At 46.6% G+C, this 25,294-nt stretch overlaps 1 protein-coding gene across 1 annotated transcript in view; it reads left to right on the top strand.

The window, feature by feature from the left end:
* Window positions 1-25,294, top strand: part of LOC123765757 (large neutral amino acids transporter small subunit 1) — a 100,074-nt gene that overhangs the window by 28,081 nt on the left and 46,699 nt on the right.

The raw sequence follows: 25,294 nt of genomic DNA, 5'->3' as shown, positions 1-25,294 counted from the left end.
CAAAGGGTGAACAGCCCAATGACTCTTGTAGCCCTTCTCTAGCAGCAAACAACACAAAGGGGAGATTCTCATCCCAATTACGTGGATGAGTTTCTCCGGTTGTCTTTAGCATTTGTTTCAAAGTCTGGTGGAAACGTTCAAGTCCACCTTGGCTTTGTGGATGATATGGACTGGACAATTTGTGCCGAATCCCTCGGGATTCGCAAAAAGTTCTGAAAACTTTAGAAACAAAATTTCCCCCATTATCACTCTGAATAACTCTAGGCATTCCAAACAACGAAAAGAATCTTTCAAGACACTTGATGAGATTATGAGCCTTGGTATTCCGTAGAGCATAAGCTTCAGGAAATCTAGTAGTCATACACATGAGAGTGAACAAAAACATGTTACCCGATTTAGTCTTAGGTAAAGGACCCACACAATCAATTACAACATGAGTAAATGGTTCATCAGGAACTACAATAGGTTGCAATGGTGCTCTAGGTACAGATTGATTTGGTTTACCAACAATTTGACAGGGTATACAGTTATGACAATATCTGACCACGTCTTTCTTTAACTTTGGCCAGAAAAAATATTTACTTATCTTATGGTACATATTCGTGATACCTTGATGACCTCCCATGGGGTCATCATGTGCAGCCTGCAGGACATGCCTACGATAATCATTGGGGACAACGAGTTGGGTTCTAATCTCACAATCCTCTGAAGAGGGAGTTCCCTTGGGTCTCCACCTTCTCATCAGAAGTCGATCCTTGAAGAAGAAACCCGTCCCTTCCTCCAATGCATCAATATTATCAGGAGCCTCAGAAATACACTTACTTAAACTAGGATCAGTAGTCTGTACAACACTTAAGGGCAATGACTCAGACTCAGCAGCGAGCGGGCAAGAACTTAGTAGCTTGATCTCTTTTCCCGATTGATCAGAATAAAATGGAGTCATAGCTACTTCGGCCTCACTCTCGACAACTGGCACACTGGAGACAAGCGGGCAAGGTACAGATAGTTCAGCCTCCTCACCTTCACTTTCCTTGTGATTTAGGTTCGGCGGGGCTTCTACTACGGCCTCACTCTCATCATCCAGTCGAGTCATAAAAGAATCCTCAAGATCCACCTCCCACTCCTTTACTGAAGGGGTCCTGGTCTTGGGATCAGCAACCTTAGTGAAGACAGGATTACTCTCACCTGTCTTTCCCATTGATCTAGTAACAACACAAGCAGGGTAAATAATATCATCATCTGCTTCCGGTTGAGCTAATACATTATGGGGTTTAGTTAACATGATGGGACACTTGGGCCCTACAACCATTTGGTTGCCAAAATCATTACCTAGAATAATGTCTACCCCAGGAATGGGCAGTTGTTTACTTACACCAACATTACACCATCCTGAAGTATATTTAGAATCAAGGTTAACTTGCAATAAGGACACTGGTTGCACACTTCCGGCAATACCCTGGAGAAGCACAACTTCACCCAGATCTCGGGTGTCAACATCATCAAGTACCTTCTGGGTAATAAGAGACTGTGAAGCTCCAGTATCACGGAGTAATTGAACAGTCTTATGTCTACCATTAGTACATAATAAGGTACCTGTGGACATATAGGGTTTGAATTCAGCCATCCAATTGGGACTGACTGTAATACATGAAGAATTAATAGGTTGCACTCCTTTACTCATAATAAGACCAGTTGGTCGGAGTTCAGGATGCAAACTAAAACATGAAGAAATCACATGCCCCCTTCTCTTACAATGGGTACAATGTTTGACAGTGGACACACTGGTATAACCAACTGCCGGTTTAGAATTAGCATTACTAGGCTTAGATGATCCTGGCAATGGAGTAACCATCTTAGGGTTAGTAAGAGAAGAGTTCACGGGAGTAACTGTCGCACCAGGAGGAGACTTATACTGATAAGGAGTACGGTGAGCATTGAAATTTACTCTACGACTAGACTTAGGTGAAGTGGCCATAAACGGGGCCTTAGTCAGCAACTCATGCTCATCCGCGAGCTTTGACAGCTCATCAATATCGGTTACATTCTTTTGTTCTGCCATAAAAGTAGACAACTGGTCTGGAAGACAGGACAATACTTCTTCCATTATGAGAAGATTCTTTAGAGCATCAAAATCAGTGACTGCAAGTGACTTTAACCATCTGTTGCAAAAATTCGTCTTCTGACGAGTAAAATCGGCTATTGTCTGATCCTTGATTCTCCTTAGGTTCCTGAACTTTTGCCTGTGTGCCTCTGGATTTAGTTGGTATGCATTGAGGATGCTTTTCTTTACAAAGTCATAATCAAAACTATGAGCGTCAGGGAGGGATGTGAAAACCTCCTGACTACGCCCCTTGAATTGAGACTGCATAATGGCTACCCACTGATCCCTTGGCCAGTTCATACTGATGGCAATTTTATTAAAATGTGCAAAGAAAACCTCAGGATCTTCCTCATTGAACTTGGGCAACTCTATATACTTATTCATCCTGATGGGATTATTATCACTATTTGTTGAAACATTACTAGTATTTCCATGCCCAGCTGCCATACGCTGTGATTCAAGCCTGAAGTTAGTGTCAGCCATTTGTTGTTGAATCTCTAATTGTTGCTTCTTTGTGGCTTCAAGTTGCAACTCAATTAAACCTCTCTGGTTTTGTGCCGCAATTTCTAAACGCCTAGTCTCTAGCTCCCTTTGCTGAGCTTCAGCCTCTAATATTTGCTGTTGCTGTTGAGCTTCAATCTCTCTTTGACGAGCTTCAGCCTCTAATATTTTCTGTTCTTTTTGAGCTTCAAGCTCTAATTGGCGAGCTTCTAACTCAAGACGCTTTAACGTCATCTGATCACTCGACTCCTCTCTTAACTCTTCTAGAATTTCTTCATCTAAATCCCCATTCTCAACAAAATGCGTCACAATGACTTTCAATATTTGGGCTTTAACCATTCTATTGCTGGCGGTCAAATCCAAATGATTTGCCATTTGTATTAACTCAGTCTTTTTAAGGTTCTGAATCCCTTCAAAGTCTGGGTGAGCCACCAACGCTGCAACTTTCTCCTCCATCGTTACTAACACTTGGCACTTGATTCACAAAATTAATTAACACAATGGCACTGCACTACACTTCACTGTAAAATTGTCACCACACTGAAAATTCGCTTGGCCTCACTGCACAAACAAAATATATAGGATGACTTACCTCAAAATCGTGAAACGTTGTTACTTGACACACAGGAAGGCTTGCTTGGCACATGGAATAGTTCTTAAGAAACACACAGAGACACTTGACACTGGTACCTAGGAAGGCAAGGTTAGATTAGCATAGTTAAGTTAAGTGGGACAATATTTCCCGGCACAGGCCCCCATAACTCTTTGTTACCTATCGTACGTTACGGCTCGTGATCCTACAGCAGCCAAACTTTAATAAGTCTAGGGATACGACACAACTGCTGTTCTCAATAGCGAATCACCAGTATAACCCCTTAATGGGTAATGAGCATAAAATAGAATCTTCATAGGACTGAAGAATAAAGACTAAGCATATATATATCATTTATATTAAATAAATCTCAAAGGCAAACAGATGATTATATGGTCACAATATATCACATTAAAAATATCACTGTAACTTCCAGACATTAAATCAATACTAAGAATAATTATATGGCTAGAACAAAAGAATGACTTAACTCCAAGATGATATCTCCCTGGTTTCTGCTCAGCTACTGAACTACAATATGCGAGTCAAAAAACACATTGCCTTGCCCCGCGAATAAATTGCCAAAGTTACAATATTTATTATTTCAACAATGGAGCACTACATTGTGACAAGAGTAATCTTAAACTAACTTAATGAATAATTAGTACATATTGATATAGACAAACAAAGCAATTGTTTCTTTACATAGTAATTAAAATATGCATACAGAATAGCATAATGGCATGCACACCCCAGCAACGGACGATCCCACGACAATTTGCCAGATACAGTTCACTCAATTATTATTTCACTCTGTTACCCACTTATGATCACATATAAATCATTAGTTCCCGTGGGAAAACTGATCACACAAAGAAATAAACAATCATTCCCACGATACGTTGGGCCTAACGCCAACACTGTAACATGAATGTGCATTTGCATAGAACATATAAGTATAACAATATACATGCTTGTAATTTACATACAATTATAAATGTACATATTAATATATTCACTTACGTATCTTATAAGGGTACGTAACATGAGCCTCCACCACATCACCCCCTAATGCATTCCATTTGTCAACCACTCTGACACTAAAAAAGTTCTTTCTAATATCTCTGTGGCTCATTTGGGCACTCAGTTTCCACCTGTGTCCCCTTGTGCGTGTTCCCCTTGTGTTAAATAGACTGTCTTTATCTACCCTATCAATCCCCTTCAGAATCTTGAATGTGGTGATCATGTCCCCCCTAACTCTTCTGTCTTCCAGCGAAGTGAGGTTTAATTCCCGTAGTCTCTCCTCGTAGCTCATACCTCTCAGCTCGGGTACTAGTCTGGTGGCAAACCTTTGAACCTTTTCCAGTTTAGTCTTATCCTTGACTAGATATGGACTCCATGCTGGGGCTGCATACTCCAGGATTGGCCTGACATATGTGGTATACAAAGTTCTGAATGATTCTTTACACAAGTTTCTGAATGCCGTTCGTATGTTGGCCAGCCTGGCATATGCCGCTGATGTTATCCGCTTGATATGTGCTGCAGGAGACAGGTCTGGCGTGATATCAACCCCCAAGTCTTTTTCCTTCTCTGACTCCTGAAGAATTTCCTCTCCCAGATGATACCTTGTATCTGGCCTCCTGCTCCCTACACCTATCTTCATTACATTACATTTGGTTGGGTTAAACTCTAACAACCATTTGTTCGACCATTCCTTCAGCTTGTCTAGGTCTTCTTGAAGCCTCAAACAGTCCTCTTCTGTTTTAATCCTTCTCATAATTTTAGCATCGTCCGCAAACATTGAGAGAAATGAATCGATACCCTCCGGGAGATCATTTACATATATCAGAAACAAGATAGGACCGAGTACAGAGCCCTGTGGGACTCCACTGGTGACTTCACGCCAATCGGAGGTCTCACCCCTCACCGTAACTCTCTGCTTCCTATTGCTTAGATACTCCCTTATCCACTGGAGCACCTTACCAGCTACACCTGCCTGTCTCTCCAGCTTATGTACCAGCCTCTTATGCGGTACTGTGTCAAAGGCTTTCCGACAATCCAAGAAAATGCAGTCCGCCCAGCCCTCTCTTTCTTGCTTAATCTGTGTCACCTGATCGTAGAATTCTATCAAGCCTGTAAGGCAAGATTTACCCTCCCTGAATCCATGTTGGCGATTTGTCACGAAGTCCCTTCTCTCCAGATGTGTTACCAGGTTTTTTCTCACGATCTTCTCCATCACCTTGCATGGTATACAAGTCAAGAACACTGGCCTGTAGTTCAGTGCCTCTTGTCTGTCGCCCTTTTTGTATATTGGGACCACATTCGCCGTCTTCCATATTTCTGGTAGGTCTCCCGTCTCTAGTGATTTACTATACACTATGGAGAGTGGCAAGCAAAGTGCCTCTGCACACTCTTTCAGTACCCATGGTGAGATCCCATCTGGACCAACCGCCTTTCTAACATCCAGATCCAGCAGGTGTCTCTTGACCTCCTCTCTCGTAATTTCGAACTCCTCCAAGGCCGCCTGGTTTACCTCCCTTTCTCCTAGCACAGTGACCTCACCCTGTTCTATTGTGAAGACCTCCTGGAACCTCTTGTTGAGTTCCTCACACACCTCTCTGTCATTCTCTGTATACCTGTCCTCGCCTGTTCTAAGTTTCAATACCTGTTCTTTCACTGTTGTTTTCCTTCTGATGTGACTGTGGAGTAGCTTTGGTTCGGTCTTCGCTTTGTTTGCTATATCATTTTCAAAATTTTTCTCTGCTTCTCTTCTCACCCTGACGTACTCATTCCTGGTTCTCTGGTATCTCTCCCTGCCTTCTGGTGTTCTCTTATTCCGGAAGTTCCTCCACGCCTTTTTGTTCAGTTTCTTCGCTTCCATACATGCCCTATTATACCATGGATTCTTCTGTTGCTTCTCGGATTTTTCCCTTTGGGCCGGGATGAACCTATTTACTGCCTCCTGACACTTTTGGGTAACATAGTCCATCATACCCTGTACAGACTTGTCTCTGAGGTCTGTGTCCCAAGGTATTTCACTTAGGAAACTTCTCATCTGTTCATAATTCCCCTTTCGGTATGCCAGCCTTTTGATTCCTAGTTCTTTTTGGGGGGAGATAAGTCCTAGCTCTACCAGGTACTCAAAGTTCAATACACTGTGGTCACTCATTCCCAAGGGCGCTTCCATCTTAACTTCCCTTATATCCCATTCATTTAGGGTAAATATCAAATCAAGCATTGCTGGTTCATCTTCTCCTCTCATTCTTGTTGGCTCTTTGGTATGCTGGCTTAGAAAGTTTCTTGTTGCCACGTCCAGCAGCTTAGCTCACCATGTTTCTGGTCCTCCATGCGGGTCTCTGTTCTTCCAATCTATCTTCCCATGGTTGAAGTCTCCCATAATTAGTAGTCCAGATCCATTCCTGCTAGCAACAGAAGCTGCTCTTTCTATTATGTTAATGGTGGCCATGTTGTTTCTATCATATTCCTGTCTAGGTCTTCTGTCATTTGGTGGTGGATTATATATGACTGCGACTATAATTTTTTTCCCTCCATTTGTTACAGTACCTGCTATGTAGTCACTGAAACCTTCACAGCCCTGAATATCCATCTCCTCAAAATCCCAGCCTTTTGTGGGTGTTGGGTGGTGTCTGTGGGTGTTGGGTGGCGTCTGTGGGTGTCAGGTGGTGTCTGTGGGTGTTGGGTGGCGTCTGTGGGTGTTGGGTGGCGTCTGTGGGTGTTGGGTGGTGTCTGTACTCACCTAATTGTACTCACCTAATTGTGCTTGCGGGGGTTGAGCTCTGGCTCTTTTGTCCCGCCTCTCAACCGTCAATCAACTGGTGTACAGATTCCTGAGCCTATTGGGCTCTATCATATCTACACTTGAAACTGTGTATGGAGTCAGCCTCCACCACATCACTTCCTAGTGCATTCCATTTACTAACTACTCTGACACTGAAAAAGTTCTTTCTAACGTGTCTCTGTGGCTCATTTGGGTACTCAGCTTCCACCTGTGTCCCCTTGTTCGCGTCCCACCAGTGTTGAATAGTTCATCCTTGTTTACCCGGTCGATTCCCCTGAGGATTTTGTAGGTTGTGATCATGTCCCCCCTTACTCTTCTGTCTTCCAGTGTCGTAAGGTGCATTTCCCGCAGCCTTTCCTCATAACTCATGCCTCTTAGTTCTAGGACTAGTCTAGTAGCATACCTTTGGATTTTTTCCAGCTTCGTCTTGTGCTTGACAAGGTACGGGCTCCATGCTGGGGCCGCATACTCCAGGATTGGTCTTACATATGTGGTGTACAAGATTCTGAATGATTCCTTACACAGGTTCCTGAACGCCGTTCTGATGTTAGCCAGCCTCGCATATGCCGCAGACGTTATTCTCTTTATGTGGGCTTCAGGAGACAGGTTTGGTGTGATATCAACTCCTAGATCTTTCTCTCTGTCTGTTTCATTAAGTACTTCATCTCCTATTCTGTATCCTGTGCCTGGCCTCCTGTTTCCACTGCCTAGTTTCATTACTTTGCATTTACTCGGGTTGAACTTCAACAGCCATTTGTTGGACCATTCACTCAGTCTATCCAGGTCATCTTGTAGCCTCCTACTATCATCCTCTGTTTCAATCCTCCTCATAATTTTTGCATCGTCGGCAAACATTGAGAGGAACGAATCTATACCCTCTGGGAGATCATTTACATATACCAGAAACAGTATAGGTCCAAGGACTGACCCCTGCGGGACTCCACTTGTGACGTCTCGCCAATCTGAGACCTCACCCCTCACACAGACTCGTTGTCTCCTGTTGCTGTTGGGTGTTGGGTGGCGTCTGTGGGTGTTGGGTGGTGTCTGTGGGTGTTGGGTGGTGTTTGTGGGTGTTGGGTGGCGTCTGTGGGTGTTGGGTGGTGTTTGTGGGTGTTGGGTGGCGTCTGTGGGTGTTGGGTGGTGTTTGTGGGTGTTGGGTGGCGTCTGTGGGTGTTGGGTGGCGTCTGTGGGTGTTGGGTGGCGTCTGTGGGTGTTGGGTGGTGTTTGTGGGTGTTGGGTGGCGTCTGTGGGTGTTGGGTGGCGTCTGTGGGTGTTGGGTGGTGTCTGTGGGTGTTGGGTGGTGTTTGTGGGTGTTGGGTGGTGTCTGTGGGTGTTGGGTGGCGTCTGTGGGTGTCAGGTGGCGTCTGTGGGTGTTGGGTGGTGTTTGTGGGTGTTGGGTGGCGTCTGTGGGTGTTGGGTGGTGTCTGTGGGTGTTGGGTGGTGTCTGTGGGTGTCAGGTGGCGTCTGTGGGTGTTGGGTGGCGTCTGTGGGTGTTGGGTGGCGTCTGTGGGTGTCAGGTGGCGTCTGTGGGTGTTGGGTGGCGTCTGTGGGTGTTGGATGGTGTCTGTGGGTGTCAGGTGGCGTCTGTGGGTGTTGGGTGGTGTTTGTGGGTGTTGGGTGGTGTCTGTGGGTGTTGGGTGGCGTCTGTGGGTGTTGGGTGGCGTCTGTGGGTGTTGGGTGGTGTCTGTGGGTGTTGGGTGGCGTCTGTGGGTGTTGGGTGGCGTCTGTGGGTGTTGGGTGGTGTCTGTGGGTGTTGGGTGGTGTCTGTGGGTGTCAGGTGGCGTCTGTGGGTGTCAGGTGGCGTCTGTGGGTGTTGGGTGGCGTCTGTGGGTGTTGGGTGGTGTCTGTGGGTGTCAGGTGGCGTCTGTGGGTGTTGGGTGGTGTTTGTGGGTGTTGGGTGGTGTCTGTGGGTGTTGGGTGGCGTCTGTGGGTGTTGGGTGGCGTCTGTGGGTGTTGGGTGGTGTCTGTGGGTGTCAGGTGGCGTCTGTGGGTGTTGGGTGGTGTCTGTGGGTGTTGGGTGGTGTCTGTGGGTGTTGGGTGGTGTCTGTGGGTGTTGGGTGGCGTCTGTGGGTGTTGGGTGGCGTTTGTGGGTGTCAGGTGGTGTCTGTGGGTGTCAGGTGGCGTCTGTGGGTGTTGGGTGGTGTTTGTGGGTGTTGGGTGGCGTCTGTGGGTGTTGGATGGTGTCTGTGGGTGTCAGGTGGCGTCTGTGGGTGTTGGGTGGTGTCTGTGGGTGTCAGGTGGCGTCTGTGGGTGTTGGGTGGCGTCTGTGGGTGTCAGGTGGCGTCTGTGGGTGTTGGGTGGTGTTTGTGGGTGTTGGGTGGCGTCTGTGGGTGTTGGATGGTGTCTGTGGGTGTCAGGTGGCGTCTGTGGGTGTTGGGTGGTGTTTGTGGGTGTTGGGTGGCGTCTGTGGGTGTTGGATGGCGTCTGTGGGTGTCAGGTGGCGTCTGTGGGTGTTGGGTGGCGTCTGTGGGTGTTGGGTGGTGTCTGTGGGTGTCAGGTGGCGTCTGTGGGTGTTGGGTGGTGTCTGTGGGTGTTGGGTGGTGTCTGTGGGTGTTGGGTGGCGTCTGTGGGTGTTGGGTGGCGTCTGTGGGTGTTGGATGGCGTCTGTGGGTGTTGGGTGGTATCTGTGGGTGTTGGGTGGCGTCTGTGGGTGTTGGATGGCGTCTGTGGGTGTTGGATAGCGTCTGTGGGTGTTGGGTGGTGTCTGTGGGTGTTGGGTGGTGTCTGTGGGTGTTGGGTGGCGTCTGTGGGTGTTGGGTGGTGTCTGTGGGTGTTGGGTGGTGTCTGTGGGTGTTGGATGGCGTCTGTGGGTGTTGGGTGGTGTCTGTGGGTGTTGGGTGGTATCTGTGGGTGTTGGGTGGTGTCTGTGGGTGTTGGATGGCGTCTGTGGGTGTTGGGTGGCGTCTGTGGGTGTTGGGTGGCGTCTGTGGGTGTTGGGTGGCGTCTGTGGGTGTTGGGTGGCGTCTGTGGGTGTTGGGTGGTGTCTGTGGGTGTTGGGTGGTGTCTGTGGGTGTTGGGTGGCGTCTGTGGGTGTTGGGTGGTGTTTGTGGGTGTTGGATGGCGTCTGTGGGTGTTGGATGGCGTCTGTGGGTGTTGGATGGCGTCTGTGGGTGTTGGGTGGTGTCTGTGGGTGTTGGATGGCGTCTGTGGGTGTTGGATGGCGTCTGTGGGTGTTGGATGGCGTCTGTGGGTGTTGGGTGGTGTCTGTGGGTGTTGGGTGGTGTCTGTGGGTGTTGGGTGGTGTCTGTGGGTGTTGGGTGGTGTCTGTGGGTGTTGGGTGGTGTCTGTGGGTGTTGGGTGGTGTCTGTGGGTGTTGGGTGGCGTCTGTGGGTGTTGGGTGGTGTCTGTGGGTGTTGGGTGGTGTCTGTGGGTGTTGGGTGGTGTCTGTGGGTGTTGGGTGGTGTCTGTGGGTGTTGGGTGGTGTCTGTGGGTGTTGGGTGGTGTCTGTGGGTGTTGGGTGGTGTCTGTGGGTGTTGGGTGGTGTCTGTGGGTGTTGGGTGGTGTCTGTGGGTGTTGGGTGGCGTCTGTGGGTGTTGGGTGGCGTCTGTGGGTGTTGGGTGGCGTCTGTGGGTGTTGGGTGGCGTCTGTGGGTGTTGGGTGGGGTCTGTGGGTGTTGGGTGGCGTCTGTGGGTGTTGGGTGGCGTCTGTGGGTGTTGGGTGGTGTCTGTGGGTGTTGGGTGGCGTCTGTGGGTGTTGGGTGGCGTCTGTGGGTGTTGGGTGGGGTCTATGGGTGTTGGGTGGCGTCTGTGGGTGTTGGGTGGCGTCTGTGGGTGTTGGATGGCGTCTGTGGGTGTTGGATAGCGTCTGTGGGTGTTGGGTGGTGTCTGTGGGTGTTGGGTGGCGTCTGTGGGTGTTGGGTGGCGTCTGTGGGTGTTGGGTGGCGTCTGTGGGTGTTGGGTGGCGTCTGTGGGTGTTGGGTGGCGTCTGTGGGTGTTGGGTGGCGTCTGTGGGTGTTGGGTGGCGTCTGTGGGTGTTGGGTGGGGTCTGTGGTGCCCAAGATAGGGTGAACTTGGGAGTAGAGAGCAGGTTACAAGGTGGGCCGGGAGGTACTCTGTCCTAATCCTCTGGATTTCTAACATCTGTAAATTGTAAGACCTTCTATCCTGGCTCAAATTCATATGACTATTTTAACCATTGTCTTTAAATTGGGGAGAGATAATTAGGTAATTATAAGGTTATAACCTTTAATAAAGTCACATTAATTGGTACTTTATCCCTCTTAGTATGCTGGATATTCCGTGTATCATTGTGTTGTTTATTGAAATATTCTTGTCTTAATTATATGTTCACTTACTTTTATTTAGTTATACAATTGATATATATTAAGTAAAGTATGGTGGTGGTGGTGGTGTGTTCAGGCAACCCGTTCTAGCACTTTCTTACAGTCAATATTGACTTATTAAATACGTGCATATGTGACATATTAAACATACTAGTTTACCTTGAAAAGCTTCATAGAAAACACCGACCTTACCTAACCTTCTTAGTATGTTAAGATAAGCATCTTATTGCTTCGTAATTACAGTTATTACTTAACCTATTATAGGTATAGGTTAAGTAATAATTGTAATTACGAAGCAATAAGATGCTTATCTTAACATACTAAGAAGGTTAGGTAAGGTCGGTGTTTTCTATGAAGCTTTTCAAGGTAAACTAGTATGTTTAATATGTCACATATGCACGTATTTAATAAGTCAATATTGACTATACGAAAGTGCGAGAACGGGTTGGTCCAGGACAGGTAGGGGGGGGGGTGTTCCTGGGGTGGTCAGTGAAGGGCTGGACAGGTGCCAACTGACACCAGAGGCTGGACACCTGTCGTCACGGTGGATCATTGACATCTTCGCTATCCAATGTGGCGTGACTTCCTCTGTGGCCACTTATTAAACACAGGGGATGGTAGCAGTGGTCACACTTCAGGGAGGCAGGTCCTTCTTTTATTTTGTATTCTACACAGGAGGGTACAGGAGCAGACGACTGCTGACTACTGTTAGCAGACTGAGAGCTTTCCCTTCCCATAGTTCATGGTAAGCCTTACCCTACTAGTTTTCATGGAATACGACCCGCCAATTGTTTAACCACCAGGTACCCATTCACTACTGGGTGAACGGAGGCGTTCAGTTAAGGATTGGTGCCTAGTCAATCCTCCCCAGCCAGGATACGAACCCAAACCAAGTCGCTAGCAAAGCGTGGATGTGTTACCACTGCGCCACCGACCCTGATTGCAGTTCCAGTTGGCAACCAAGCATAATAATAAAGTGCAGATTTTATAACATTTGTCTGGGTTAAAATCCGGTAGCTTCTTCGCTGACCATCTTTGGGAAGCTCGTAGTCCATCTTGCAATGTGCGAGGCATTTGCATAATGCGTCATCTTGTATATGCTGGTACGTCTCTGAGAGAGAGAGAGAGGCAGGCTCTCGCTGCGCGCAGTACAGGCGAGGTGTCAGCCAGGGTTCCAACCCCGGGCAGGAACGAACAACTGGGCACGGATCCCTAACTGTTCAGCCAGAAGTAATTGGCGACCAGGTTGTAATCCGATTGAGGGATTGTGTTCCAGAGAGAAAACTAGTAGGGGTACGGCTTAAGTTGAGCGGTGGAAGTGACAGTTCTAAGTCTTGAAACAAGAGTAATTACTCGTGAAAAAGAACATAATTTTAGCGGGAGTGTATTTGGAAGAGAGAGATTCTGAAGGGAGGGAGAGTGGGAGAAAGAAGGGAGGGGGAGAACGAGGAAGGGAAGGAGAGAGAGGAAGGGAGAGAGAGATAGATGAAAGGGAGGCACCACAAGCCTCCCACCTAGGAGAGGAACTTGGCAGTCTTCCCTCATCGGCTTCGTCTAAGTTTCCCGCCATAACTTCCAGGAAAGCAATGTTCGACTGCTGACTCCGGCTTCTGCTTCATCATTGCTTACGCCTTAACCAGTCGAACTTGTAATATTTGCGTAAAGATTTATTGTTCGGCGTTCCTGTTATTGCTTTATTTTATTTATTTTATAAACTAGTATTGAGAGCTTATTCAACTTCTAAGCTAGATTGAAATATGAAACGTTTTGTCTTCTCTTTACAAACTACCAGAAGTCATATTACCAGAAGTCCCAGAGTACAACCTGTACTCAGACCAAATCCATTCCATCCAGCGGTCGACCCCTTCAGACTTATACCCGTGTCTGTTGGCAGCCCGTCTTCCAAACAAAGATCCAAAAGTGATTCCATGCACCCGCCAAACCCCCTGTTTATGAATGAAAAGCGGTTTACACACGACTCACAACTGCTGACGTTCGAACATATCCGGAACAAGTGCTTCACTGACGAATTTTATTCGAACCACAACGCTGTAAATGCTTCACCCACGTACTACAAATACAAATAATCGCCAACAGAACCTAAACACCTGACCTAACCTATCCTATGCCTATATATACACAATATGCTAATATATTATAATATTAATTTATACTTGAGAACATTCCCATTTTGAATGACCAGCATGTAAAAAATTACGAATGCGTCTGTGGGGTTGACCGCTGGATGTAATGGACTTGAGTCGAGGACGGGTTGGTAAATAATTGGGACCGTTTCCTTGCCGGGGGGGGGGGGGACCGGTACGAGCCTGTATAAACTGTATGTATGTATGTATAAACTGGCTGCCTGTCCCCCGACATAATGTATACACTGGCTGCCTACCCCCCGACATAATGTATACACTGGCTGCCTGTCCCCCGACATAATGTATACACTGGCTGCCTACCCCCCGACACAATGAAGTATTATTATACAGTATTATACACCGCCATAACTTCAGGTCCCGCCTGCATGTGAGAGCCGCCTTCAGTCCTAAGCCGCTTAATTAATCATAAAATTCCATCTGGAAAACAGTGGCCGGAGTGGATCCACAACCTGCCCGCTGGGATAATTCCCCACCAGGGCCAGATTCACGAAGTAGTTACGCACGCACTTACGAACCTGTACATCTTTTGTCAATCTTTGGTGTCTTTGTTTACAATTATTAAACGGTTAATGAGCTCCGAAGCACCAGGAGACTGTTTATAACAATAACAACAGTTGATTGGCAAGGTTTTCATGCTTGTAAACTGTTTAATAAATGTAACCAAAGCCGTCAAAGATTGAGGAAAGATGTACACGTTCGTAAATATTTGCGTAGCTGCTTCGTGAATCTGGCCCCAAGACCAGTAGGCAGGTTAGAATATACTCGTATGTCCTTAATGGAGAAACATTTGATGTTTACACTGGAATATTTCGGCCAAGCCTCTGATACGCGTAGCGTTTATATATTGATAAACTCGAGCAAGACTTCTGAATAGTGTATAGCTGCCTTCAAGAGTATATTTGAGATGTGTCCAACTGCATGTGATCAGACCGGCTGTTATGGCAGGGTAGGACGATATGAACAGCTGACACCAACAGCCTAATTTATCAGGACGTCAACCGAGCACCCACGATATTTATCAAAATGTATCAAACTTTGAATCACTTTAAGGTAATTTAAAGGACATTTTTCAGTAATCATGGCCAGGTCTGCCGGCTTTCCTATTGGCTGTAATTGGCCTGACGTCACTCACGGGACGTGTCCGAAACCTCAAGCGTCAAATTTTTGTCCCGTTTTTTTTCGATTTTCTCAGTCACATAAATAGGAAATCTTTAGTTAACTATGCATATATTTATTTATATTAAATTATTATATTTAACTTACTATAGTTGAGTGTTGTGGTGGGGGGGGGGGGTTAGTTATGAGACTACACCAGACTACACCAGACTACACCGTGACCTCAATAAGCCTAATATACTTCCTGCCTGTACATTAGGACAGTTGTTGATGTTGTATCACTCCGCCACACTCACTCTTGGTGATATTATGAATGATGTCTTACACATGTGTTGGTAGCACGTGTTGTGTGTTGATCTCCGCCACTGAACACGGCCTTGTGGCTGTGGCCCTGTCCTCTCTCTTGCTTCCTCTCTTGCTTCCTCTTTGGCTACCTCCTTCCTTCCTTCCTCTCATGGTTCCTCCTTCCTTCCTTCCTCTCTTGCTTCCTTCTTCCTTCCTCTTTGGCTTCCTCCTTCCTTCCTTCCTCTCATGGTTCCTCCTTCCTTCCTTCCTCTCTTGCTTCCTCTCTTGCTTCCTTCTTCCTTCCTCTTTGGCTTCCTTCTTCCTTACTTCCTCTCATGGTTCCTCCTTCCTTCCTTCCTCTCTTGCTTCCTTCTTCCTTCCTCTTTGGCTTCTTCCTTCCTTCCTCTCATGGTTCCTCCTTCCTTCCTTCCTTTCTTGCTTCCTCTCTTGCTTCCTTCTTCCTTCCTCTTTGGCTTCCTCCTTCCTTACTTCCTCTCATGGTTCCTCCTTCCTTCCTCTCTTCCTTCCTCTCTCGCCTCCTCCTTTACCCCCTGGGGTGTGCTCTACATGTACACAACACAGTTCAACAAAGCCCTTCTCCTGATTATCATAAGTTTATATCGTTAGCTTAGACTGTGTTAGCTTAGGTTAGACTGTGTTAGCTTGGGTTAGGCTGTGTTAGCTTAGGTTAGGCTGTGTTAGCTTAGGTTAGACTGTGTTAGCTTAGGTTAGACTGTGTTAGCTTAGGTTAGACTGTGTTAGCTTAGGTTAGACTGTGTTAGCTTAGGTTAGACTGTGTTAGCTTAGGTTAGACTGTGTTAGCTTAGGTTAGACTGTGTTAGCTTAGGTTAGACTGTGTTAGCTTAGGTTAGACTGTGTTAGCTTAGGTTAGACTGTGTTAGCTTAGGTTAGACTGTGTTAGCTTAGGTTAGACTGTGTTAGCTTAGGTTAGACTGTGTTAGCTTAGGTTAGACTGTGTTAGCTTAGGTTAGACTGTGTTAGCTTAGGTTAGACTGTGTTAGCTTAGGTTAGACTGTGTTAGCTCAGGTTAGACTGTGTTAGCTCAGGTTAGACTGTGTTAGCTCAGGTTAGACTGTGTTAGCTTAGGTTAGACTGTGTTAGCTCAGGTTAGACTGTGTTAGGACAGTTAGGTTATGTTAGGATCAACTATGGTAGCTTTTCTCACACGTTGGTTAAGAGTCTTGTGTACGAAGTGATTCGTATCTGCTGCAAGTGTCATTGTACACAAGAGGATTCACCCGGGTCGACCCGCCCACCAGACGGGCCAAGGGCGCTCATTCCCCCCTTGTTTATATTATTATGACATTTAGGCACATGTGCATTTGTGCAGATGCCCTAGACTATATGAAGGGGAGTACAGTGTGTGTCAAGAACTAGCTGCCCTAGACTATATGAAGGGGGAGTACAGTGTGTGTCAAAAAACCATCTACGTGATGCTAAACATCCCCATCACGCAGGATTAATCATACAGGGCCACATGTTCAGTAGTCTGCACTGGCAAACGTTGGGTGCAATATAAGGATATCTTCAAGAACACGAGAGTGAATAAAGTAATTGCAAAGCTCCAGGTACCTCATGCCAACGGGTCTGAAAGGTCTAATAACTGGGCATTCAGTGATGTAGTGTGGGAGATCATGCCGTAGTTCCTGCTCACAGAGTTTGTACACACCTGGAGTGCTCAGGATTGGAAGTCCCGTCACCTGCAGCCACCTGCCACAGGTAACGGTAACCCAACCTGATCCTTGCAATCACTGTGTCGCACAGTCTAGTGGACGTTTTGTGCTGCCCATAGATATAGGTTTCGAGATCTGAACAAATCATAGCTTTTTATACTAGTACTTTCAGGTCGTTGGGAATCGGTAATTTCTTTCCTATCAGATCTGAGTCATCCCAAACTCTCATAAGTCAAGTCTGGCCTCGGGCCGGGCTTGGGGAGTAGAAGAACTCCCAGAACCCCATCAACCAGGTATCAACCAGGTATCATCCCGATGCCGTAAAATAATGAAATTCTAGGGGCTCTGCCAGCCTCATTTCACCCATGTCATTGGTTAGTGGACGCCATGGGAGCCAACACCCATAAAGTCCACAGTCAGAGCTCCGGTCACAAGTCACCTACCACAGTTTGCCTGTTAAAAGGATCAGATTCCCCTTCGCCAGGCGGCCCGCTCATGAGGGTCGGAAAGAGCTTTCATTACCTTTAACAGGATCACCAAATAGGGTCGCCCAATATGTAGGGAACGGAGGGGGGATGGAGGGTTACTGGAGTGACAGCAGGGGAGACAGAGGTGGACAGGACAGCAGGGAGGAGGTGGAGGGGGAGCGAGGGAGGTAGACAGGGCAGCAGGTGACAGGTAGACAACCAGAGGGAAAGATAGACAGGGCAGGAGGTGACAGGTAGACAACCAGAGAGAAAGATAGACAGGGCAGGAGGTGACAGGTAGACAACAGAGAGAAAGATAGACAGGGCAGGAGGTGACAGGTAGACAACAGAGGGAAAGATAGACAGGGCAGGAGGTGACAGGTAGACAACAGAGAAAGATAGACAGAGCAGGAGGTGAGAGAGAGATGAGTGAAAGACTACCAAGAGAACACAATAAGTGACATTGCATGTCATGACGAGAGATCAATATGCAGTAAGTCACAGGTCATGTCTGAAGCCGTGGTGCAAGATATACTCAAGACAATACTTGGACCCGCGGGTTGAGAGGGCAGAACACACCCATACGAGGCACATCCCTACACACATCCCTGACAGCACCAGAGCACACACACACCTATATAGCAGTCACCGTAGTTGGCCTGTGCTTATACATGTTAAAGCTTTAAGACTCGTAAAACCGCAGCTTCCTGGCACATCCAGATGAGACCAATGAGAAGCATGAGGCGTTAAGGGGACAAGGCGAGGCGTGTGTGGCGTCGGGCCCTTCACCGTGGGACACAGTAGTGGCGTGGAGGAGTAATCTGGGGCGACACCCACGGCCACCAGCCACCTATAACACTCCCACAATGACGACCTGCAGCCACCAAGGCCGCTCACGGCCACACACACATACACCGTCACACCACACTCTTATACACAACAACCTCATTGGGGCCCGGGGGATGTTGTGGCCCAGGACTCTCCATCACATCATGTGGGGGAGTCAGAGGTGGATCTTGTGGCCCAGGACTCTCCACCACATCATGTGGTGGAGTCAGAGGTGGATCTTGTGGCCCAGGACTCTCCACCACATCATGTGGGGGAGTCAGAGGTGGATCTTGTGGCCCAGGACTCTCCACCACATGATGTGGTAGAGTCAGAGGTGGATCTTGTGGCCCAGGACTCTCCACCACATCATGTGGTGGAGTCAGAAGTGGATCTTGTGGCCTAGGACTCTCCACCATATCATGTGGGGGAGTCAGAGGTGGATCCCAAGGGTCCCGAGACTGTTCAACACTCTCCCGCTACACATAAGGGGCATAACTGGCCGGCCCCTCACAGTGTTCAAGAGAGAACTCGATAAACACCTCCATAGCGGTACCTGATCAACCAGGCTGGGTGCATGCAGCTGCGTCAAACAGCCTGGTTGACCAGCAGGCCTGGATAGAGACCGGGTCGCCAACACGTTTTTGATCCTCGAAATCTTCGAAAAGTAACCGAAAAGTAGGTAAGTGCACACCACACACACACGCACACACACACACACACATACACATACACATACACACACACACACACACACACACACACACACACATGAGAAGAACATTCAAGATGGCCACTGGCAAGGGGAAAAACAAAACAGAGCTTGATTTTGAGGGATTCAATGAAGAAAGCATTGATATTAGTAGTCTACATAACAAGTTGGTAAATTTAGATACTATAGTGAACTCTCATGTAGAAATAATTAGTAAATTGAAAGAAAGTAATGACCATTTGAATAGCAAAGTTTTATGTCTTGAGGGTTTAGTGAAAGACTTGCGCAAGGATAAGAATCAATTGGAAACAAATTGCAAAGCCATGGAAGAAGAAAATAAACTCTTAAAAATAGCTTTGGAAGAAGTTAAAGTAAATTTAAACATAAATGACTACAATAGGTTAGGCAAGGAAATTCAACAGGAGAAACAGCTTTTGTCAGCACAGATGGAGGAAGTTACACAGGGAATAGAACAGTGCAAGAAAGATATGCAACTCACTTATGCACAAGTGGCCAAGGAGAAGGAAAAAATAGAAGAAGCAGTAAAGGAAGTCAAACACTGCAGCAACCAAGATAAAACAAACATTAGGCTAGAAGTGAGGAAAGAATTGGCATCTAACCCGAAGTTGGTGCAAAACACAGTTGATCGGAGTAAGTCCCTGATCATTTTTGGCTGCAAAGAAAAGGCGATAACATCTAGGTCAGAAAGAGCTGTAGAAGAAGCTAAAGTAGTAGATAAAATTGTTGGCCTCGTGGAAGGTCTTACAAACAGAGAGAATGTGTGCGACTACAGGAGAATAGGCAGGTACGTAAAAGGGAAAGATCGACCTTTGAGGATCACCCTAAACGGTGCCAAACAGATGGAAGAAGTACTAAGGAATGCTAGAAAATTGCAAAGGGATGAGGATGGGAAAGGGTGGTCGTTAAGACGAGATCTTTCAAAAGAAGATAGAGAGAAGCTGAAACTGAACCTCGCCGAGGCAAAACATTTAAATGAGAGCAGGAATGAAGAAGAAATAAATTCTTTTTTCTACAAAGTGATAGGGGTAGGCAAACCAGTAAAGTGGTACATAAAGGCAAACCAACAAAATCAATAGAGAGAGGGGGAGTGAAGAATAAGGAGAGGGGGAACAAGTTCCTGAAGATTGCATACACCAACATAGATGGAGTGAGATCGAAGATACTGGAGTTAAGTGATGTAATACAGCTGCAGACACCAGACATTGTTGCACTCACGGAGACAAAACTTGAAGATGTAATTTTAAATGAGGTCATATTCCCAAGGGGCTACTCAATTTGGAGACGGGACAGAAAAATTAGGAAAGGCGGTGGCGTTGCTGTGCTGGTAAAAGAACACCTAAAGGTGAAGGAAATAATGACTGCCAATCCACAAGAAGTTGACATAATAGCACTAGAGATCTGCTATGAGGATGATAAACTAATGATGATAAATGCATATAGTCCACCGCCAAGCAGCACATGGTCAAAGGAGGAGCTAGATAGTAAACGTGAAGGTCTTATAACAATAATGAGAGAGATTATAGCGAGAGCGGATAACGATAGATCACGACTGTTGATAGTCGGTGACTTCAACTTGAAATCCATAGACTGGGAAGCATATGAAGCTAAAACAGAAGATTTTTGGACCTGTAAATTTGTAGACCTCATCCTGGAAACATTCTTGTATCAACATGTTAAACAAGCTACGAGGATGAGGGAAGGAGACGTTCCCTCCATGCTAGATTTGATATTTACCAGGAAGGAGGAAGAGATATTTGACATTCAGTACCTTCCTCCCTTGGGTAAAAGTGACCATGTCTTTTTGGGAATAAAGTATGCAATGCGTTATAAGCTGGAAGAAAATAAGGAGGTTGAAGCAGTTGAAAAACCAGACTTCAGGAGAGGACATTATGGTGACCTTAGAAATTTTTTTAGTGAGTATAATTGGACAGACTTGATGCTAGGCAAGGAAGTGAATGAGATGTATGGCAAGTTTTGTGAAATATATGATAAAGGCACAAAAAAATTTATACCAAAACAGAGATGCAGAACTAGGAAACAGGATTGGTTCAATAGAAATTGCGAGAGGGCTAGAGACCGAAAGACACAAAAATGGAATCAATACAGGAAGAGGCCGAACCCCCAAACATACCAGCGATACAAAGATGCGAGAAACAACTACACGGCAGTGAGGAGAGAGGCAGAAAGAAATTTTGAAAAAGGGATTGCGGACAAATGTAAAACAGAACCAGGTCTATTCTATAAATTCATAAACAACAAATTGCAGGTAAAGGATAATATTCAGAGGTTGAAAATGGGAAATAGATTCACGGAAGATGAAAAGGAAATGTGTGAAACACTAAACGAAAAGTTCCAAAGTGTGTTTGTACAAAATGAAATCTTTAGGGAACCAGATACAATAAGAATTCCAGAGAACAACATAGAACACATAGAGGTGTCTAGAGACGAAGTGGAAAAAATGCTCAAGGAGCTCGGTAAGAACAAAGCAGCTGGCCCAGATGGCGTTTCACCATGGGTTCTGAGAGAATGTGCATCTGAGCTCAGCATTCCACTTCACCTGATCTTTCAGGCATCCCTGTGTACAGGAATCGTAGCAGACGGGTGGAAACAGGCTAACATAGTTCCAATCTACAAAAGTGGCAGCAGGGAAGACCCCCTCAATTATAGACCTGTATCATTGACAAGTGTAATAGTGAAAGTATTGGAAAAACTAATCAAAACTAAATGGGTAGAACACCTAGAGAGAAATGATATAATATCAGACAGACAGTATGGTTTTCGATCTGGAAGATCCTGTGTATCGAATTTACTCAGTTTCTATGATCGAGCCACAGAGATATTACAGGAAAGAGATGGTTGGGTTGACTGCATCTATCTGGACCTAAAAAAGGCTTTCGACAGAGTTCCACATAAGAGGTTGTTCTGGAAACTGGAAAATATTGGAGGGGTGACAGGTAAGCTTCTATCATGGATGAAAAATTTTCTGACTGATAGAAAAATGAGGGCAGTAATCAGAGGCAATGTATCGGAATGGAGAAATGTCACAAGTGGAGTACCACAGGGTTCAGTTCTTGCACCAGTGATGTTTATTGTGTACATAAATGATCTACCAGTTGGTATACAGAATTATATGAACATGTTTGCTGATGATGCTAAGATAATAGGAAGGATAAGGAATTTAGATGACTGTCATGCCCTTCAAGAAGACCTGGACAAAATAAGTATATGGAGCACCACTTGGCAAATGGAATTTAATGTTAATAAATGTCATGTTATGGAATGTGGAATAGGAGAACATAGACCCCACACAACCTATATATTATGTGAGAAATCTTTAAAGAATTCTGATAAAGAAAGAGATCTAGGAGTGGTTCTAGATAGAAAACTATCACCTGAGGACCACATAAAGAATATTGTGCAAAGAGCCTATGCTATGCTTTCTAACTTCAGAATTGCATTTAAATACATGGATGGCGATATACTAAAGAAGTTGTTCATGACTTTTGTTAGGCCAAAGCTAGAATATGCAGCTGTTGTGTGGTGCCCATATCTTAAGAAGCACATCAACAAACTGGAAAAGGTGCAAAGACATGCTACTAAGTGGCTCCCAGAACTGAAGGGCAAGAGCTACGAGGAGAGGTTAGAAGCATTAAATATGCCAAAACTAGAAGACAGAAGAAAAAGAGGTGATATGATCACTACATACAAAATAGTAACAGGAATTGATAAAATCGACAGGGAAGACTTCCTGAGACCTGGAATTTCAAGAACAAGAGGTCATAGATTTAAACTAGCTAAACACAGATGCCGAAGAAATATAAGAAAATTCACCTTCGCAAATAGAGTGGTAGACAGTTGGAACAAGTTAAGTGAGAAGGTGGTGGAGGCCAAGACCGTCAGTAGTTTCAAAGCGTTATATGACAAAGAGTGCTGGGAAGACGGGACACCACGAGCGTAGCTCTCATCCTGTAACTACACTTAGGTAATTACACTTAGGTAATTACACACAAAAGATAAGGGTGGGCAGACTGCATTTTCTTGGACTGTCGGAAAACCTTTAACGCAGTACCCCATAAGAGGCTGGTGCATAAGTTGGAGATATAGGCAAGAGTAACTGGTAGGGCGCTCCAGTGGATAAGGGAGTACCTAAGCAATAGGAAGTAGAGAGTTACAGTGAGAGGTGAGACCTCAGAATGGCGTGAAGTCACCAGTGAAGTCCCACAGGGCTCTGTACTCTGAACTTTCTTGTTTCTGATATACGTAAATGATCTCCCGGAGGGTATAGACTCATTCCTCTCAATGTTTGCTCACGACGCCAAAATTATGAGAAGGTTTAAGATAGAAGAGGACAGCTTGAGGCTTCAAGATAACCTGGACAAACTGAAGGAATGGTCCAACAAATGGCTGTTAGAGTTTAACCCGAGTCAATGTAAAGTAATGAAAATAAATGTAGGGAGCAGGAGGCCAGATACAAGGTTCCCTTTGGCAAATGTAATTCTTCAAGAATGTTCATCATGTTTTGTAATGTTCATACAGTGTTTAGTAATGTTCATACAGTGTTCAATAATGTTCATACAGTGTTCTCTTACTGTACCTATGGCACCTGGACTCTTAGCTGGATCTTCCCAGCATTTCCTACCATGTCTGTCATGTCTTGCTGGTGTGAATTAACTGAGACCCGACCAGCGGCCCCTCTTTCATTACACTAAGCATCTGACCAACCACGTACGAAACCTATACATCTTTCCTGAATCATTGTCGGTATTGTCTGCATTAATTAAACAGCTAACGAGCTTGGGAGCTTCACAACCCAAGGTTATTATTGTTATCAACAACCTCGTATAGTGGTTTAGGAGCTCATTCACTGTGAATGTAAACAAAGCCGCCATACTTTACGAAACGTGTTCCAGGAAGCTGTTGTCCTTTTTTGTGAGTGATGCCGAGGAGGTTGTGGGCTTGTATCACTGTATGTCTAACACGAGGCTCAGCTGCGGTGATGGTACTGAATTGTAACACGTGACAAAGTGCACCGGTGTGCACAGAGACAACAGGTATTGCAGTCACAGAAACGTGGATAAATAATCATTTGTTTTGACGGGACCAAAAACAAACCGATTCTGCGAGGATGATACAAAAGTCCACCAACCCGGAACTCTACTGAATTTACTGGGAGGTTCAGGTGAGACTCCAGGCTGGAGTCTGCCCAGGGTGTACAGTCGGCCCGTAGAGCAGGGGCGGCGGTCATATTCTTTTTTTTTTTTTTTTTTTTTTTTGAGATATATACAAGAGTTGTTACATTCTTGTACAGCCACTAGTACGCGTAGCGTTCCGGGCAAGTCCTTAATCCTATGGTCCCTGGAATACGATCCCCTGCTGCGAAGAATCGTTGTTACAACCAAGTACACATTTTACTGTTGAGTTAAACAGAGGCTACAGTTAAGGAATTACGCCCAGTAAATCCTCCCCGGCCAGGATACGAACCCATGACATAGCGCTCGCGGAACGCCAGGCGAGTGTCTTACCACTACACCACGGAGACTGTACCACTACACCACGGAGACTGTTACGTCTCACTCACATCACAATGAAAGTGATCATCCCTGGGGTGTGTATAGCGGCCCTGGGGTGTGTATAGCGGCCCTGGGGTGTGTATAGCGGCCCTGGGGTGTGTATAGCGGCCCTGGGGTGTGTATAGCGGCCCTGGGGTGTGTATAGCGGCCCTGGGGTGTGTATAGCGGCCCTGGGGTGTGTATAGCAGCCCTGGGGTGTGTATAGCGGCCCTGGGGTGTGTATAGCGGCCCTGGGGTGTGTATAGCGGCCCTGGGGTGTGTATAGCGGCCCTGGGGTATGTATAGCAGCCCTGGGGTGTGTATAGCAGTCCTGGGGTGTGTATAGCGGCCCTGGGGTGTGTATAGCAGCCCTAGGGGTATGTATAGCAGCCCTAGGGGTGTGTATAGCGGCCTTAGGGGTGTGTATAGCGGCCCTGGGGTGTGTATAGCGGCCCTGGGGTGTGTATAGCGGCCCTCGGGGTGTGTATAGCGGCCCTGGGGTGTGTATAGTGGCCCTAGGGGTGTGTATAGCGGCCCTAGGGGTGTGTGTAGCGGCCCAGGAGTGTGTATAGCGGACCTGGGGTGTGTATAGCGGCCCTGGGGTGTGTATAGCAGCCCTGGGGTGTGTATAGCGGCCCTGGGGTGTGTATAGCAGCCCTGGGGTGTGTATAGCAGCCCTGGGGTGTGTATAGCGGCCCTGGGGTGTGTATAGCAGCCCTAGGGGTGTGTATAGCAGCCCTAGGGGTGTGTATAGCGGCCTTAAGGGTGTGTATAGCGGCCCTGGGGTGTGTATAGCGGCCCTGGGGTGTGTATAGCGGCCCTCGGGGTGTGTATAGTGGCCCTGGGGTGTGTATAGCGGCCCTAGGGGTGTGTATAGCAGCCCTAGGGGTGTGTATAGCGGCCCTAGGGGGGTGTGTAGCGGCCCAGGAGTGTGTATAGCGGACCTGGGGTGTGTATAGCGGCCCTAGGGGTGTGTATAGCGGCCCTAGGGGTGTGTATAGCGGCCCTAGGGGTGTGTATAGCGGCCCTAGGGGTGTGTATAGCAGCCCTAGGGGTGTGTGTAGCGGCCCTGGGGTGTGTATAGCGGCCCTTGGGGTGTGTATAGCGGCCCTTGGGGTGTGTATAGCGGCCCTGGGGTGAGTATAGCGGCCCTGGGGTGTGTATAGCGGCCCTTGGGGTGTGTAT

This window comes from Procambarus clarkii, chromosome 37 (genome assembly GCF_040958095.1).
Source record: "Procambarus clarkii isolate CNS0578487 chromosome 37, FALCON_Pclarkii_2.0, whole genome shotgun sequence".
Classification (NCBI taxonomy): Eukaryota; Metazoa; Arthropoda; class Malacostraca; order Decapoda; family Cambaridae; genus Procambarus; species Procambarus clarkii.
The sequence above is the reverse complement of the archived record's forward strand: the minus strand, read 5'-3'. Positions and strand labels throughout refer to the sequence as shown.